The sequence below is a fragment of the Oncorhynchus nerka genome, unplaced genomic scaffold (assembly GCF_034236695.1).
Source record: "Oncorhynchus nerka isolate Pitt River unplaced genomic scaffold, Oner_Uvic_2.0 unplaced_scaffold_1135, whole genome shotgun sequence".
Lineage (NCBI taxonomy): Eukaryota > Metazoa > Chordata > Actinopteri > Salmoniformes > Salmonidae > Oncorhynchus > Oncorhynchus nerka.
In genome coordinates, this window is record NW_027040192.1 from 106,004 (window position 1) to 126,411 (window position 20,408).

Here is a 20,408-nt window from a genome sequence, read left to right on the forward strand (position 1 = left end):
CTATCACATTGAAACAAGAGGATGATATTACAGGGAAAGAGAAAGATGGGAAAGAGGTTGTCAGAGTGGAAAATGAGGAGGTAGAAGCTTTCAGAATCAAAAAGGATGAAGATCTCGTAACATTGAAGAAGGAGAATATAGTAAAAGAAGAGGAAGAACCTTTCAGAATCAAAAATGATGAAGATGCCGTAACATTGAAGGAGGAGAATGTAGCGAAAGAAGAGGAAGAACCTTTTGGAGTAAAAGAGGAAGAGGAGGATATCTCAATAAAAGAAGAGGAAGATGTTTTAGGAGTGAAAAAGGAGGAGGAGTCAGAATATCCGATTACCATCCGTGAGTACTGTCTTAAAAACAGGGGCACAAACGATGCAATTGTTGAACTAATGTGGTTTTCTACTGAATTCTACTGAAGTTCTACACTTCTACACTTGAATATGTTGTTCAGTACTGCCATTGGTACATATTTTTTTTAAATTAGATGTAATTTTATTCTCCATGTGGTCTATATTAAAGCTCACTTCATCTTGTATAACAGGATTCTACAATCCAATTCTGGTGCATCATTTCTACATAAAATATCAAAGGGATGTAAAAGCCACCCATTTCATGGAACGACCCTTTTACATTTGCATCACAAACAGTATTTTTTTTAAAGGCATAAATTTAGGCCCTTTTTAGACATATTAATGGCTCTGGTAAGACCCTATGATCACAATAGAAGATCATAGGTTGACTGTCTGTTTGGTGTTGTCATTCACACAGGAGAGAGACATGACAATCCTGGATCCTCTGGGGAGCCTCAACAACATCCTGATGCTGACGAGGCAGAGAAGAGTCTCTCCAGATCAGAACACCAGATGGTACAGCTTGGTCTGGTCCAGCATACAGCTTGGTCTGGTCTAGCATACAGCTTGCTCTATCTGGGTCTGGGCTGTGTTTCTGTAAAGCAGTTTATGACAACAGTGACATCAGCATCCATAATGATACGTGTCTGTGTCCCCTCTTTATGGTTACCAGGACAACGCGAGCCCTTCCTCCCTCCCGGAGTCCCTGTATCGTGCCTCTCCCGGTAGCACCTTATTGCTGGGGATGAAGAGGTTGTCTGTGCTGCTGGTGGACTGCAGGAAAACAACGGGGCTGAGTGGAACTGTGAGAGGAGGAGAAGAGAAGAAAGGATCAGATTTGACACATCAAAGTAGGTGCTGTAATTTAGTTTGAACAAATACAATAGATCTGTCCACTGGTATCTGTTACCAGGACAACCAGCAGAGTTCTGTTAGTTGACAGGAAGATAGACTGGTGTATATGGATGTTATGAATATCATAACACTGAAAAAGGATTCTGCCAATGAAAAGTGAGAAACCAATTGACCATATAAATCCTTGAAAGTTAGCTTTGGAGAGAAAGTTTCAAGATGATCCAATGTAGTAAGGTGCTTGTTTTACAAAAACTTTTCCTTAAAACATTATGGATGTTACATTGCCTGTCCCAGTCAACACCCCTATCTAACTCAAGACTTTGGTCATTAATTAACTAGTACTGAAGAAAAGCTGTGATCAGGCTGCCCACTCAAGTTAAAGCTTCAAACTGTAACCAGTGCCGGCAACCTTGTTCAGGTTATCAATCAACCTACCAGGGTAGTGACAAACAGTAGAGGAATGAAATCATCAACATGGTTTGATCATATCTTTACTAATGCTGCAGAAATGGGTTTTAAAGCAGTATCCAGATCCACCAGATGTAGTGATCACAATATAGTAGCCATGTCTAGGAAAACCACAGTTCCAAAGGCTGGGCCTAATATTGTGTATATAAGAGGTCATACATTTTTTTGTAGTGATTCCTATGTTGTTGATGTAAATAATATTTGTTGGTCCGTGGTGTCTAATGATGAGCAACCAGACACTGCCCTTGACACATTTGAAACTGCTTATCCCAGTTACTAATAAGCAGCACCCATTAAGAAAATGACTGTAAAAACTGTTAAATCCACGTGAATTGATGAGGAATTTTAAAAATGGTATGATGAAGAGGGAGGCAAAAGAGATGGCATATAGGTCTGGCTGTATAACTGATTGGCAAACATATTGCAAATTGAGAAATCATTTGACTAAACTGAATAAAAAGAAGAAAGTACACAATGAAACAAAGATAAAATACATGAAGAATGGTTGTAAAAAGCTGTGGAGCATCTTCAATGAAATTTTGCGCAAATAAAATCAACAATGACAAGTCACTGGTGTCTGACAACGTGGAAGGAAAATTGAGGATAATAGCGGCCGATATTGCCATTCCTATTTGCCTTGTCTTTAATTTAAGCCTACTAGAAAGTGTGTGCCCTCAGGCCTGGAGGGAAGCTAAAGTCATTCCACTACCCAAGAATAGTAAAGCTCCCTTTACTGGCTTAAATAGCTGACCAATCAGCCTGTTACCAACCCTTACAATTTTGGGAAAAAAATATTTGACCAGATACAATGCTATTTTACAGTAAACAAATATAGACTTTTAGCTTATAGGGAAGTTCATTCAACAAGCACAGCACATGCAAATGACTGATTGGCTGAGAGAAATTGATGATAAAAATATTGTTGGGGCTGTTTTGTTTGACATCAGTGCAGCATTTGACATTATCGATCATAGTCTGTTGCTGACAAAAACGTATGGCTTTACACCCCCTGCTATATTGTGGATAAAGAGTTTTTCTTTTAAAATGTAACCTTTATTTAACTAGGCAAGTTAGTTAAGAGCAAATTATTTTTTTCAATGACTGCCTACGACTGCCTTGTTCAGGGGCAGAACGACAGAGTTTTTTACCTTGTCAACTCTGGGATTCGATCCAGCAATCTTTCGGTTACTGGCCTACCGCTCTAACCACTAGGCTACCTGCTGCCCCAGAGCTACCTGTCTAACAGAACACAGAGAGTGTTCTTTAATGGAAGCCTGTACAACAAAATCAAGTTTGAATCAGGAATTCCCCAGGGCAGCTGTTTGGCACCTACTTTTTTCAATCTTTACCAACAACATACCAATGACATTTGAGTAAAGCCAGTGAGTCTATGTATGCGTTGACTCAACACTGTACATGTCAGCTACTACATCGACTGAAATGACTGCAACACTTAACATAGAGCTGCAGTTAGTTTCAGAATGGGTGTCAAGGAATAAGTTAGTCCTAAATATTTCTGATTACCTTAAAACCTCTTGGTGTTAGGGAGCAGTATTTTAATTTTTGGGGAAAAAACGTCCCCGTTTTAAACGGGATATTTTGTCAAGAAAAGATACTAAAATATGCATATAATTGACAGCTTTGGATAGAAAACACTCTAACGTTTCCAAAACTGTAAAGATATTGTCTGTGAGTATAACAGAACTGATGTTGCAGGCGAAAGCCTGAGAAAAATCCAATCCGGAAGTGCCCCAGGTTTTGAAAGCGCTGTGTTCCAATGACTCCCTATATGGCTTTGAATGTACCATCAACGAGCTTAAGCTTTCTACGTATTCCCCAAGGTGTCTACAGCATTGTGACGTAGTTTTACGCATTTCTGTTGAAGAATAGCCGTATGGGGGCACATTGCGTAAGTGGTCACATGGTGGCTACGAGAGAGATTCTCGCGTAAAGTGCAGAGGTAGCCATTACTCCAATCGGTCCTAGAGAAAAAGGAATTGTCCCGACTGATATATTTTCAAATAGATATTAGAAAAACACCTTGAGGATTGATTCTAAACAACGTTTGCCATGTTTTTGTCGATATTATGGAGCTAATTTGGAATCTTTTTTGGAGTTGTGACCGCAATTTCCGGGCGATTTCTCAGCCAAACGTGAAGAACAAACAGAGCTATTCGCCAATTGCCCGCTCCCTCAGAGACCTGTGGTATTATTGTGTGAATAAACTGCACATTTTCTAGTTGCCTTTTATTATCCCCAGTACAAGGTGCACCTGTGTAATAACCAAGCTGTTCAATCAACTTCTTGATATGCCACACTGTCAGGTGGATGGATTATCTTGGCAAAGAATAAATGTTGACTAACAGTGATGCTCATGAAACATCCAACATTTTACATGTTGCGTTTATATTTTAGTTTTTTGTTGTTACTATCAGTTTTAGGAACATTTACCCAAAATATGACATCAGCGATAATCAAAATGTTGAAAATCTGAATGTCTAAATAAGAAATTGGTCCATTTAAACAGCAATGTGTCGAACCCTTTCAACAACGGGAGATGTTACTGATGTGCTTTGTATCTTCGACGTAAAAACAAGTTTTGGACTTCCACACAAAATTACTTCTTTAGTTATTTTATGTTTAAGGAAGTGTGTAGGTCACATTCTGTATCATACAGCTATGAATGTTATATATTTAGAACCACCTGTTCAATTGGAATCCAGCGACGTCTGTGTCTTCAGTGTCCTAGAACTGTCCAGGTTTTCGTGTTCTGACTTGTAAAACAGGATGAATAAAATAAGTAATGTAAACATATCAGTAATTACCAGGAATCTCTACATTTGTTTTAAAATCACACTAAGATAGTTAAAACTGGCCTCGGGTTATTGAGAGATCTGATTTAGGATTTACCCTCGTAGCAAGGTTGTTTTATCATGCGGTTTCATTCGGGTCTCTATTTAAAAATAACACTGTCTTTGGCAGGAGAAAGGCCAGACTCGGAGGATCCAGAGCCAGGGACGTCCAAACTAGCAAGACGACACCACTGCTCCCACTGTGGAAAGAGTTTTCACCAGAAAGCACACCTGAAAGCTCATGAGAGAATACACACAGGAGAGAAGCCTTACCACTGTTCCCAGTGTGGAAATAGTTTTCACCAGAAAGCACACCTGAAAGCTCATGAGAGAATACACACAGGAGAGAAGCCTTACCACTGCTCCCAATGTGGAAAGTGTTTCAACGAGAGAGGAAACCTGAAACGACACAAGATAATACACACAGGGGAGAAACCTTACCACTGCTCCCAATGTGGAAAGTGTTTCAACCAGTCGGTGGAGCTGAAACAACACGAGAGAATACACACAGGGGAGAAGCCCTACCACTGCTCCCAATGTGGAAAGTGTTTCAACAAGAGAGTAAACCTGAAACGACATGAGAGAACACACACAGGAGAGAAGCCTTACCACTGCTCCCAATGTGGAAAGTGTTTCAACCAGTCGGGGGAGCTGAAACTACACGAGATAATACACACAGGAGAGAAGCCTTACCACTGCTCCCAATGTGGAAAGTGTTTCAACCAGAGAGGAAACCTGAAACAACATGAGAGAATACACACAGGAGAGAAGCCTTACCACTGCTCCCAATGTGGAAAGTGTTTCAACCAGTCGGGGAAGCTGAAACTACACGAGAGAATACACACAGGAGAGAAGCCTTACCACTGCTCCCAATGTGGAAAGTGTTTCAACCAGTCGGGGAAGCTGAAACTACACGAGAGAATACACACAGGGGAGAAGCCCTACCACTGCTCCCAATGTGGAAAGTGTTTCAACAAGAGAGTAAACCTGAAGCGGCATGAGAGAATACACACTGGGCAGAAGCCTTACTACTCCTCCCAGGGTGCAAACCATTTGCCCATTTAGGAAGCCTGAAAGAACACATTAGACTGCACACAGAGGAGAAGGCTTAGAAAAGCTCAGCCTGTGGGAAAACATATTACTCATAAGTCACTTAAACATCATTAGAGAATCCACACAGGAGAGAGAAATTACTTCTCTTAGCGTGTATGTTGATATTTCACATCACATTGACTTAAAATTCATCAGAGAACATACACAGTGCTCCCGTTGTCTTATATTGTTGACTGACAATGTGTTTACCTGTCTTTACCATATGAAATTAAATGGTACAGGGTATACTCAAACATATATTTGTTTGTTTTTATTAGAAAACATGAAGTGAATTTGGAGTCTGTCAGTTTGAATATAAAGAAGATCAGATTCCTTGTTTTAAACTGTCCTTTTTTTAAACTCTTTGTGTGTTTATCTGGGTGTGTCATTCCTCCAGCACTACAGATAATCAAGTGATATTTGGATGTAATGCATTAGTTCCATTGTTGACATTTGCATTGTTGGCCCACTGATGATTTAATTAAATGAAAATGTTCAGACTCTGTAATGGAAAATGTTAATTGTTTGTGTGTCCACAAAACTGAGTATGTGACTAACCTTGTGAAACTGTCCTATTTTAAGCTCCTGTTTTTGGGACTATCATCTTGTGTTGCAAACCAATTTACACCTGTGTCCTTGTATGAATAAAGTCCCGCCCAGGAACAGGAAACTATAAATATATTTGCTAATCACTCAATAATTCAGGAATTCAGACTGTCTACACTGCGCTGTGTAACTCTGTTATTCTCTCTGAGCTCAGAAATAAAGAATCTTGGTTTGACTTGGACTCCAGCAGATCCTTATTTTATAATATCCACCACAACTCTCCCAAGGATTGCTGTTTATCATTGTTGTTGACTTGGACTCTGGGGTCTGGTTGCATGCCAACAAAGACTACAACTGCTTCAAACAATGGGAGTGGCTACCATTGACCACCACACTTTCTTTCATAACCAGGAAGCCCATGTTGAGCCAGCAGTGTTCCCACTATGGAAGAGGGAGCAGGAAGCCTTCATCCAGTCTCCCAGAAAACCATGTTGAGCCATCAGTGTTCTCACTATGGAAGAGGGAGCAGGAAGCCGTCATCCAGGGACAAGGACAAAGGTGCAGCACTGGTGTTAGTAGCTGATGACAGAAGTGACAGCCTGGACACACAGCAAAGTTTGACGCGATCAGTGTTGTTGAGCAGAGAATCAACCAGAGAATCAACCAGGTTGTTGAAGTTATTCAGGTACATAATACATTTTATTTGTTTAATTCTGTTTTATTCAATTAGAATAATTTACTCTGAATGAGAACAAGCACATCTTTGAGCTTTATGCATTATAACATCGATTGACTAAATGATGACGTTGACAGATTTGTAGTAAAACCAGGTTTGGAGTCAAATCCATTTAATTTCCAGTCAATTCAGAAAGTAAACCAAATTCCACATTTTCCACATTGAAAACCATAGAAGAGAATTGGAATTTTCAGTTTACTTCCTGAATTTACTGGAATATTCTAAAATTGATTCAATTGGAAGGTTTTCCTCATGAATCTGCACAACAACACCCTATAATGACGAAGCAAAAACAGGATTTTAGAAATGTTTGCAAATGCATTTAAATATTAAAACTGAAATATCACATTTAAATAAGTATTCAGAACCTTAACTCAGTGCTTTGTTGAAGCACTTTTAGCAGTGATTATAGCCTCAAGCCGCCTTGGGTATAACACTACAATCTTGGCACCCCTGTATTTGTGGAGTTTCTCCCATTCTTCTCTGCAGATCCTCTCAAGATCTGTCAGGTTGGATGGAGAGCGTCCCTGCGCAGCTATTTTCAGGATTTCTTCAGAGTTGTTCGATCGGGTTCAAATCCGGGCTCTGGCTGGGCAATTCAAGGACATTCAGAGACTTGTCCCAAAGCCACTTCTATGTTGTCTTCGCTGTGTGCTTAGGGCCGTTGTCCTGTTGGAAGGTGAACCTTTGCCCCAGTCTGAGGTCCTGAGTGCTCTTGAGCAGGTTTTAATCAATTATCTCTCTGTACTTTGCTCCGTTCATCTTTCCCTCGATCCTGACTCGTCTCCCAGTCCCTGCCGCTGAAAAATATTCCCAATAACACCATGATATTGCCATCACCACTCTTCACCGTAGGGATGGTGCCAGGTTTCCTCCAGACCTGACGCTTGGCATTCAGGCCAAAGAGTTTAATCTTGGTTTCATCAGATCAGAGACTCACGTCTGTAGCCATCAATTTCTTTGAAAGGATGGTCATGGCTCACACCCCACCATTATCCAAGAAACCCTGGACCCACTCTAATTTGCATACCGCCCCAACAGATCCACAAATGATGCAATCTCTATTGCACTCAACACTGCCCTTTCACATCTGGACAAAAGGAATACCTATGTACAGTCGTGGCCAAACTTTTTGAGAATGATACAAATATAAATGTTCACAAAGTCTGCTACCTCCGTTTGTATGACGGCAATTTGAAGATACTCCAGAATCTTATGAAGAGTAATCAGATGAATTGCAATGAATTGCAAAGTCCCTCTTTGCCATTCAAATGAACTGAATCCCCCCCAAACTTCTTCCTCTGTCAACGATGGTTACCTGCAAGGAAACACGTGCCGTCATCATTGCTTTGCACAAAAAGGGCTTCACAGGCAAGGATATTGCGGCCAGTAAGATTGCACCTAAATCAACCATTTATCGGATCATCAAGAACTTCAAGGAGAGCGGTTCAATTGTTGTGAAGAAGGCTTCAGGGCGCCCAAGAAAGTCCAGCAAGCGCCAGGACCGTCTCCTAAAGTTGATTCAGCTGCGGGATCGGGGCACCATCAGTACAGAGCTTGCTCAGGAATGGCAGCAGGCAGGTGTGAGTGCATCTGCACGCACAGTGAGGCGAAGACTTTTGGAGGATGGCCTGTTGTCAAGAAGGGCAGCAAAGAAGCCCCTTCTCTCCAGGAAAAACATCAGGGACAGACTGATGTTTTGCAAAAGGTACGGGGATTGGACTGCTGAGGACTGGGGTAAAGTCATTTTCTCTCATGAATACCATTTACGATTGTTTGGGGCATCCGGAAAAAAGCTTGTCTGGAGAAGACAAGGTGAGCGCTACCATCAACCCTGTGTCATGCCAACAGTAAAGCATCCTGAGACCATTCAAGTGTGGGGTTGCTTCTCAGCCAAGGGAGTGGGCTCACGCACAATTTTTCCTCAGAACACAGCCATGAATAAAGAATGGTACCAACACATCCTCCGAGAGCAACTTCTCCCAACCATCCAGGAACAGTTTGGTGATGAACAATGGCTTTTCCAGCATGATGGAGCACCTTGCCATAAGGCAAAAGTGATATCTAAGTGGCTCGGCGAACAAAACATCAATATTTTGGGTCCATGGTCAGGAAACTCCTCAGACCTTAATCCCATTGAGCATATTGGTGTTCAATCCTCAAGAGGCGGGTGGACAAACAAAAACCCACAAATTCTGACAAACTCCAAGCATTGATTATGCAAGAATGGTTTGCCATCAGTCAGGATGTGGTCCAGAAGTTACTTGACAGCATGCCAGGGTGGATTGCAGAGGTCTTGAAAAAGAAGGGTCAACACTGCAAAAATGGACTCTTTGCATCAACTTCATGTAATTGTCAATAAAAGCCTTTGACACTTGTGAAATGCTTGTAATTATATTTCACTATTCCACAGTAACATCTGACAAAAATATCTAAAGACACTGAAGCAGCAAACTTTGTGGAAATTAATATTTGTGTCATTCTCAAAACTTTTGGCCATGACTGTAGAGGCGGCAGGTGGTTAGAAAATTGTGCCAGTAACCGTAAAGTTGCTAGATCGAATCTCTGAGCTAACAAGGTAAAAATCTGTCTTTCTACCCGTGAACATGGCAGTTAACCCACTTTCATAGGCTGTCATTGTAAATAAGAATTTGTTCTTTAACTGACTTGCCTAGATAAAAAAAAGTGAGAATGCTATTCATTGACTACAGCTTCGCTTTCAACACCATAGTGCCCTCAAAGCTCATCTTTAAGCTTAGGAACCTGGGACTAAACATCTCCCTCTGCAACTGGATCCTGGACTTCTTGATGAGCCACCCCCAGGTGATAAGAGTAAGTAACAACACATCTGCCACGCTGATCCTCATCACGGGGAGCCCCTCAGGGGTGCATGCTCAGCCCTCTCCTGTACTCCCTGTTCAATTATGACTGCATGGCCAGACACGACTCCAACGCCATCATTGAACAGTGTCATCAGGCCTGATCACTGACAACAACAACAAAGCCTACAGGGAGGAGACCTGGTCGTGTGGTGCCAGGACAGCAACCATTCCCTCAATGTGATCAAGATAAAGGAGATGATTGTGGACTACAGGAAAAGGAGGACCAAGCACGCCCCATTCTCATTGACAGAGCTGTAGTGGAGCAGGTTGAGAGTTTCAAGTTCCTTGGTGTCCGCATCACCAACAAACTCTCATGGTCCAAGCACACAAAGACAGTCGTGAAGTCGTGAAGAGGGCACGACAAAACCTATTCCCCCTCAGGATACTGAAAAGATTTGTCATGGGTCCTCAGATCCTCAAAACGTTCTACAGCTGCACCATCGAGAGCATCCTGACTGATTGCATCACTGCCTGGTTTGGCAACTGCTCGGCCTCTGACCGCAAGGCACTACAGAGGGCAGTGCGTACGGCCCAGTACATCACTAGGACCAAGCTTCCTGCCACTCAGGACTTCTATACCAGGCGGTGTCAGAGGGACTTATTTTGTACTTTACAAGTATTTTTCTTAACTGCATTGTTGGTTAAGGGCTTGTAAGTAAGCATTTCACTAAGGTCTACACCGGTTGTATTCGGCACGTGAATAATAATATTTAATTTGATTTTCATACTTTTCTAATAAAACACTTTTCAGCCCATATGATCTATTACATAACAAAAGTCTAAAAAAACGTATACAAATATCATGTCATAGTGAATTCATAACATGTGAACGAACAAGCCTTTACATACTTTATAATATGGCTATACAGTGGGGAAAACAAGTATTTGATAACCTGCAAAATCGGCAGTGTTTCCTACTTACAAAGCATGTAGAGGTCTGTAATTTTTTATCATGGATACACTTTTTTAATTTTTAATTTTATTTCACCTTTATTTATCCAGGTAGGCAAGTTGAGAACAAGTTCTCATTTACAATTGCGACCTGGCCAAGATAAAGCAAAGCAGTTCGACACATACAACGACAGAGTTACACATGGAGTAAAACAAACATACAGTCAATAATACAGTATAAACAAGTCTATATACGATGTGAGCAAATGAGGTGAGATAAGGGAGGTAAAGGCAAAAAAAAGGGCCATGGTGGCAAAGTAAATACAATATAGCAAGTAAAACACTGGAATGGTAGATTTGCAGTGGAAGAATGTGCAAAGTAGAAATAAAAATAATGGGGTGCAAAGGAGCAAAATAAATTAAATACAGTAGGGAAAGAGGTAGTTGTTTGGGTTTAAATTATAGGTGGGCTATGTACAGGTGCAGTAATCTGTGAGCTGCTCTGACAGTTGGTGCTTAAAACCTCTTGCTTCTACTCGGGACGCTTGCGTCCCAACTAGAGCTCTGGAAATGCAAATGCGCTACGCTAAATGCTAATAGTATTAGTTAAAACTCAAACGTTCATTAAAATACACATGCAGGGTATCGAATTAAAGCTACACTCGTTGTGAATCCAGGCAACAAGTCAGATTTTTAAAATGCTTTTCGGCGAAAGCATGAGAAGCTATTATCTGATAGCATGTAACACCCCAAAAGACCCGCAGGGGACGTAAACAAAATAATTAGCATTTCGGCGTTACACAAACCGCACAATAAAATAGAAAACATTCATTACCTTTCACCATCTTCTTTGTTGGCACTCCTAGATGTCCCATAAACACTATTTGGGTCTTTATTTCGATTAAATCGGTCCATATAAAGCCTAGATATCGTTATATGTAGACTGTGTGATAAACGAAAAAAACATCGTTTCAAAACGTAACGTCATTTTTAAAAATTCAAAAAGTCGACGATAAACTTTCACAAAACACTTCGAAATAAGTTTGTAATGCAATAAAATTCATCAGGAGGCGATGTAAAGATCATTAGCTGTCCGTCTGGAAAAATGTCCGGCTAGAAACTCAACGAAAATATCCGGTCCTAGACCCGAGGAGATACGGTGCCCTGCATGTGTTTGACCAAGAAAAACTCGAAGGGAAATGACAAGACTCTAGACACCGTGTGGAAGCTGTAGGTACTGCAACCTCAGTCAATTAATTGTGGTTCACCTTTATCAATGGGTTCAAGTAGCGCATGGATATATTTTCCCATTTTCAGTGATCAGTTTTTCCTGTGCTTTTCGATGTAAATGCCGTTCTGGTAAAGCCACAGCAGTGATTTAACCAGTTTTATAAACGTCTGAGTGTTTTCTATCCACACAGACTAAGCAAATGCATATACTATATTCCTGGCATGAGTAGCAGGGCGCTGAAATGTTGCGCGATTTTTAACAGAATGTTCAAAAAGTAGAGGGTAGAAGCAACAGGTTAAAGCTAGTGAGGGAGATAAGTGTTTCCAGTTTCAGAGATTTTTGTAGTTCGTTCCAGTCATTGGTAGCAGAGAACTGGAAGGAGAGGCAGCCAAAGAAAGAATTGGTTTTGGGGGTGACCAGAGAGATATACCTGCTGGAGGGCGTGCTACAGGTGGGTGATGCTATGGTGACCAGCGAGCTGAGATAAGGGGGGATTTACCTAGCAGGGTCTTGTAGATGACATGGAGCCAGTGGGTTTGGCGATGAGTATGAAGCGAGGGCCAGCCAATGAGAGCGTACAGGTCGCAATGGTGGGTAGTATATGGGGCTTTGGTGACAAAACGGATTGCACTGTGATAGACTGCATCCAATTTGTTGAGTAGGGTATTGGAGGCTATTTTGTAAATGACATCGACGAAGTCGAGGATTGGTAGGATGGTCAGTTTTACAAGGGTATGTTTGGCAGCATGAGTGAAGGATGCTTTGTTGCGAAATAGGAAGCCAATTCTAGATTTAACTCTGGATTGGAGATGTTTGATGTGGGTCTGGAAGGAGAGTTTACAGTCTAACCAGACACCTAGGTATTTGTAGTTGTCCATGTATTCTAAGTCAGAGCCGTCCAGAGTAGTGATGTTGGACAGGCGGGCAGGTGCAGGCAGCGATCGGTTGAAGAGCATGCATTTAGTTTTACTTGTATTTAAGAGCAATTGGAGGCCACGGAAGGAGAGTTGTATGGCATTGAAGCTTGCCTGGAGGGTTGTTAACACAGTGTCCAAAGAAGGGCCAGAAGTATACAGAATGGTGTTGTTTGCGTAGAGGTGGATCAGAGACTCACCAGCAGCAAGAGCGACATCATTGATGTATACAGAGAAGAGAGTCAGTCCAACAATTGAACCCTGTGGCACCCCCATAGAGACTGCCAGAGGTCCGGACAGCAGACCCTCTGATTTGACAAACTGAACTCTATCAGAGAAGTAGTTGGTGAACCAGGCGAGGCAATCATTTGAGAAACCAAGGCTGTTGAGTCTGCCGATGAGGATGTGGTGATTGACAGAGTTGAAAGCCTTGGCCAGATCAATGAATACGGCTGCACAGTAATATTTCTTATCGATGGTGGTTAATAACCTCTTACCTCTACCTGGGACGCTTGCGTCCCAACTAGAGCTCTGGAAATGCAAATGCGCTACGCTAAATGCTAATAGTATTAGTTCAAACTCAAAAGTTCATTAAAATACACATGCAGGGTATCAAATTAAAGCTACACTCGTTGTGAATCCAGGCAACAAGTCAGATTTTTAAAATGCTTTTCGGCGACAGCATGAGAAGCTATTATCTGATAGCATGCACCAATACACTACAACAGAAAAGCACAGCAGGGGACGTAAACAAAATAATTAGCATTTCGGCGTTACACAAACCGCACAATAAAATAGAAAACAGTCATTACCTTTCACCATCTTCTTTGTTGGCACTCCTAGATGTCCCATAAACACTATTGGGTCTTTATTTCGATTAAATCGGGCCATATAAAGCCAAGATATCGTTATATGTAGACTGTGTGATAAACGAAAAAAACAGCGATTTCACAACGTAACGTAATTTTTTTAAATTCAAAAAGTAGACGATAAACTTTCACAAAACACTTCGAAATACGTTTGTAATGCTACTTTAGGTATTAGTAAACGTTAATAAGCGATAAAAATCATCCGTAGGCGATGTACATATCATTACCTGTCGTCTTGGAAAAAATTTCAGGAGAGAGCTCTTCCGGAATGATCTGGGCGGAGACCGGAGGTACGTCGTGCCCCTCTTTCGGTTCAACCAAGAATCAAAGAGGATTAAATTCACAAGATACTCGACTGCATGGGGATGCTGTGGGAGTTGAATGCTCGGTCTTATCTAATTCGGCTCACTGTTAACAATTGCTGGAAGTGGCGCAATGATATTTATTTCCATTTTCTGTGATCAGGTTTTCCTGCGCTTTCCGATGTAACGCACGTTATGTAATAGCCACAGTCGTGATTTAACCAGTTTTAAAAACGTCCGAGGGTTTCCTATACACACATTCTAACCATATGAACGTACTATATTCCTGGCATGAGTAGCAGGGCGCTGAAATGTTGCGCGATTTTTAACAAAATGTTCAAAAAAGTAGAGGGTAGGAGCAACTAGTTAATATATCGTTTAGGATCTTGAGTGTGGCTGAGGTGCACCCATGACCAGCTCTGAAACCAGATTGCATAGCAGAGAAGGTATGGTGAGATTCGAAATGGTCGGTAATCTGTTGGTTGACTTTGCTTTCGAAGACCTTAGAAAGGCAAGGTAGGATAGATATAGGTCTGTAGCAGTTTGGGTCAAGAGTGTCCCCCTTTGAAGAGGGGGATGACCGCAGCTGCTTTCCAATCTTTGGGAATCTCAGACGACACGAAAGAGAGGTTGAACAGGCTAGTAATAGGGGTGGCAACAATTTCGGCAGATAATTTTAGAAAGAAAGGGTCCAGATTGTCTAGCCCGGGTTGATTTGTAGGGGTCCAGATTTTGCCGCTCTGTCAGAACATCAGCTGACTGGATTTGGGAGAAAGAGAAATGGGGAAGGCTTGGGCGAGTTGCTGTGGGGGGTGCAGTGCTGTTGACCGGGGTAGGAGTAGCCAGGTGGAAAGCATGGCCAGCCATAGAAAAATGCTTATTGAAATTCTCAATTATGGTGGATTTATCAGTGGTGACAGTGTTTCCTATCTTCAGTGCAGTGGCAGCAGGGAGGAGGTGTTCTTATTCTCCATGGACTTTACAGTGTTCCAGAACTTTTTTGAGTTAGTGTTGCAGGAAGCAAATTTCTGCTTGAAAAAGCTAACCTTGGCTTTTCTAACTGCCTGTGTATAATGGTTTCTAGCTTCCCTGAACAGCTGCATATCACGGGGACTGTTCGATGCTAATGCAGAACGCCATAGGATGTTTTTGTGTTGGTTAAGGGCAGTCAGGTCTGGGGAGAACCAAGGGCTATATCTGTTCCTGGTTCTAAATTTCTTGAATGGGGCATGCTTATTTAAGATGGTTAGGAAGGCATTTAAAAAAAAATACCCAGGCATCCTCTACTGACGGGATGAGATCAATATCCTTCCAGGATATGAAGTGTTTCAGGGAGCGTTTGACAGTGATGAGTGGAAGTTGTTTGACCGCTGACCCATTACGGATGCAGGCAATGAGGCAGTGATCGCTGAGATCTTGGTTGATAACAGCAGAGGTGTATTTAGAGGGCAAGTTGGTTAGGATGATATCTATGAGGGTGCCCGTGTTTCAGGCTTTGGGGAGGTACCTGGTAGGTTCATTGATAATTGTGAGATTGAGGGCATCAAGCTTAGATTGTAGGATGGCTGGGGTGTTAAGCATGTTCCAGTTTAGGTCGCCTAGCAGCACGAGCTCTGAAGATAGATGGGGGGCAATCAGTTCACATATGGTGTCCAGAGCACAGCTGGGGGCAGAGGGTGGTCTATAGCAGGCTTCAACCATGAGAGACGGAATCTAAAACAAAAATCCAGAAAATCACATTGAATGATTTTTAAGTAATTAATTAGCATTTTATTGAGACCCAGAGTTACTTCTGCTGCAGAGGATAAGTTCATTAGAGTTACCAGCCTCAGAAATTGCTGCCCAATAAATGCTTCACAGAGTTGAATGAACAGACACATCTCAATATCAACTGTTCAGAGGAGACTGTGTGAATCAGGCCTTCATGGTCGAATTGCTGCAAAGAAACCACTACTCAAGGACACCAAAAAGAAGAAGAGACTTGCTTGGGCCAAGAAACACAAGCAAGCCTTCACATTGACCCTGTACTGGTACCTCCTATATATAGCCTCCACATTGACTCTGTACTGGTACCTCCTAGCCTCCACATTGACCCTGTACTGGTACCTCCTGTATATAGCCTCCACATTGACCCTGTACTGTACCCCCTATACAGCCTCCACATTGACTCCTACCCCCTGTATATAGCCTCCACATTGACTCTGTACTGGTACCCCCTGTATAGCCTCCACATTGACTCTGTACTGGTACCCCCTGTATATAGCCTCCACATTGACTCTGTACTGGTACCCCCTGTATATAGCCTCCACATTGACTCTGTACTGGTACCCCCTGTATATAGCCTCCACATTGACTCTGTAGCCACGGTATAGTTTTTTTATTGTGTAATTTTTTTTCTCATCTCTTATTTTTCTTAACTACATTGTTGGTTAAAACTTGTTATGGAGCAAGCGAATTTTCGCAGTCTTTAAAAAAAAAAATCGCGCAACATTTCAGCGCCCTGCTATTCATGCCAGGAATATGGTACGTTCATTTGGTTAGTTTGTGTGGAAAGGAAACAGTCAGACCTTTCCAAAAGTGTTTAAATAACGCCTGTGCCATTTACAGAACGTGCGTTTCGGTCGAATAGGTCATGAAAATCTGTTCACTGAAAGTGTAAAAATATATTCTTCCGCGCCTACAGGCAATTGTTTACAGAGAACAGAATTAAATAGAGCCGCGTTCTCATTGGCTACAGCTTCCCCATGCTGTCTACAGTTACGTCATTAGTTTCGCAATTGATTCTTGGTCTAACCCAAACAAGAGAACTACTTTCCTACTGCCACTGCCCAGATTTTCGAGCGACCATTTTCAAACATGTTTTTCTTCACGGACCAGCTAACGATTCCACACGGTCTCCTGAGGTATTTTATCGCTTACTAACGTGTACTAATACCTAAAGTAGCATTACAAAAGTATTTCGAAGTGTTTTGTGAAAGTTTATCGTCGACTTTTGGCATTTTAAAAAATGACGTTACGTTATAAAATGCTAATTTTTTACTCCATTCCCAAGGTATTCCTAGCTCGATATCTAGGCTATATATGGACCGATTTAATCGAAAAAAAGACCCTAAATGATGTTTATGGGACATCTAGGAGTGCCAAGAATGAAGCTCGTCAAAGGTAAGGAATGTTTTATATTTTATTTCAGCCTTTTCGTTTGCGAGCGCTAACGAAAAATCTGTCGTTTTTGTAATGCTGCATTTATGTGAGGCTGCATGGTACAGATAATAGCGTCTCATGCTTTCCCCGAAAAGCATTTTACAAATCTGACTCGGTGAATAGATTCACAACGAGTGTAGCTTTAATTTGGTATATTGGATGTCAATTTTTATGACATTTTGATTTTTATCATAAACTATGCGTGGTGCACTTGAAATTTCAGAAATTTCGATTCCCTATGAGGAACCGCTTCCATAACAAGTTTTAAGGGCTTGTCAGTAAGAATTTTACGGTAATGTCTACACCTGTTGTAGCTTTGTAGCGTAGCTTTAAGGGAATAGTATGGTCACATCTAGATAAAAAATTAACAGAGTAAATGTGTATAAACACACTACCTATTCAAAGTATTTATGCATCATCTACATATTCATATTAAGCTTCTACGTCTGTCTACAGGAAAGTATTAGTTGTAAGACGTAAGAGAGAATATATCAGCTCATTGTTAAATTATTATGACGTTCTTTCCAATACAAAAAGTGTAGTAACTGTTTCCAAACTGCGTTACCGACTCCAGTCAGCAGATGGCGATGTGAGTCTTTCAGGTGATGATTCTTCCGTGACGTATAATGGACTGGACGGACGCTTCTTCAGGAACAACAACACGGATACTCTTTCAACCACCTCTTTAGCTTGCTAGCCAACATAAAACTGAAAGATTGACGCTTTAGATCATCTTAATGTACATGATCTAATCTCAGTGTTTTAAACACAGTTCTGTTGACGTATTAACTGGTTAACTGTAACCTAATTTGCAAACTTGTTATATATTGATACTGAGCCTAGCACTAGGCAAGTCGCTAATAATAAATCCCTGACCATGAGCTCACTAAACTACTCATCCCCTGCTAAAGAAGAGGATGTCTGCTGTACGGAGAAAGAAGCTCTGGCGCTGAACATTGTCGTGAAAGACGAAGAGGTTGATGTTACAGTGAAAGAAGAGAAAGAACCTTTTAGAATGAAAAAGGAGGAAGAGGAGACTGTTATAGTGAAGGAAGAAGATGCTGTTATAGAGAAAGAATCTTTCAGAATGAAAAAGGAGGAAGAGGAGGCTGTTATAGTGACAGAAGAGAATGAACTGTTTAGAGAGGAAGAGGATGCTATCTCAATAAAGGTGAAGGAGGAAGACGTTTTTGGAGTGAAAGAGGAGACAGAATATCAGATTAACACCAGTGAGTACTGTCTTTAACAGGGACACAAACTATGCCGTTGTTGAACTAATGTGTGGTTTTAAAGTGACATTCTACTGAAGTTCTACACTTGAATATGTTGTTCAGTACTGTAGGAAATGTTTACGGGTCAATCTGCCTTTGGTACATATATTTTAGGGACTTTTCAATTAAATGTGTTGAATTCTCCATGTGGTCTATATTAAAGTTCCCCTCATCTAGTATAACAGGCTTTTAAAATTCACTATTGAAACAAAATCTCTACTTAAAATATCAAAGGGACGGAAAATTTACATTTACATCACAATCAATATTTTATAAAATCATGATGAAAGTGGCCATTTTAGGCCCTTTTTAGACATATTCATTCCTCTTGTAAGACTCTGATTGTAATAGAAGATCATACGTTTACAATCTGTTTGATGTTCTCATTCACACAGGAGAGAGACATGACTATGGTGGATCCTCTGGGGAGCCTCAACAACATCCTGATGCTGAGGAGACAGAGAAGAGTCTCTCCAGATCAGAACACCAGATGGTACAGCTTGGTCTGGTCTAGCATACAGCTTGGTCTGGTCTAGCATACAGCTTGGTCTGGTCTAGCATACAGCTTGGTCTGGTCTAGCATACAGCTTGGTCTGGTCTAGCATACAGCTTGGTCTGGTCTAGCATACAGCTTGGTCTGGTCTAGCATACAGCTTGGTCTGGCCATATAGCCTGCTCTCTCTGGGTCTGGGCTGGGTTTCTGTAAAGCACTTTATGACAACAGTGGCATCAGCATCCATAATGATATGTGTCTGTGTCCCCTCTTTATGGTTACCAGGACAACGCTAGCCCTTCCTCCCTCCCGGAGTCCCTGTATCGTTCCTCTCCCGGTAGCGCCTTACTGCTGGGTATAAAGAGGTTGTCTGTGCTGCTGGTGGACTGCAGGAAAACAACGGGGCTGAGTGGAACTGTGGGAGGAGGAGAAGAGAAGAAAGGATCAGATTTGACTCACCAAAGTAAGTGCTGTAGTTTAGTTTGAACAAATACAATAGATCTGCCCACCGGTATCTGTTACCAGGACAACCAGCAGAGTTCTGTTAGTTGACAGGAAGATAGACTGGTATCTGTTACCAGGACAACCAGCAGAGTTCTGTTAGTTGACAGGAAGATAGACTGGTATCTGTTACCAGGACAACCAGCAGAGTTCTGTTAGTTGACAGGAAGATAGAGTAGTGTATATGGATGTTATGAATATCATAACACTGAAAAGGATTCTGCCAATGAAAAGAGAGAAACCAATAGACTATAAAACCTTGATGAAAGTTAGCTTTGGAGGGAAAGTTTCAAGATGACCTGATATAAGGTGCTTGTTTTTCAAAAACGTTTCCATAAAACATTATGGATGTTACATTGCCTGTCCCAGTCAACCCCCCTATCTTTACAAGACTGTAGAACAGGCAAACTAAACTCAAGACACTGTTAATTAATGAACTAATACTGGAGGAAAGCTGTGACCAGGCTGCCCACTCAAGAGAAAGCTTCAAACTGTAACCAGTGCCTGCAACCTGGTTCAGGTTATCAATCAACCTACCAGGGTAGTGAGAAACAGTAGAGGAATAAAATCATCAATGTGGGTTGATCATATCTTTACATTTGTGACATCATGTCTTTGAATACAGCCAGTGTGTCTATGTATGCGGATAACTAACACTATACACACATCAGCTACCACGGTGACAGATATGACAGCAACTAGTCTACAAATGCCACAAATGTTCCAACTTCAATTAATTATTTCTCAATTATGCTTTTTAAAGGAGAAGTTTACCCAACATCCAGAAACTCCTAAGTGATTCCATACACTGAAACTAGTCCAGTGGAGTTTTCCCTCTCTCTCTCAGCTGCTCTCCCTCTCTCTCTCAGCTGCTCCCCCTCTCTCTCCCTGTAGTGCTGTACTGAAACAGCTGCTCCCCCCCTCTCTCCCTGTAGTGCTGTACTGAAACAGCTGCTCCCT

At 41.5% G+C, this 20,408-nt stretch overlaps 1 pseudogene; it reads left to right on the plus strand.

The window, feature by feature from the left end:
- The window catches only part of LOC135570065 (zinc finger protein 850-like), a 102,194-nt pseudogene that overhangs the window by 50,251 nt on the left and 31,535 nt on the right, over nt 1-20,408 (plus strand).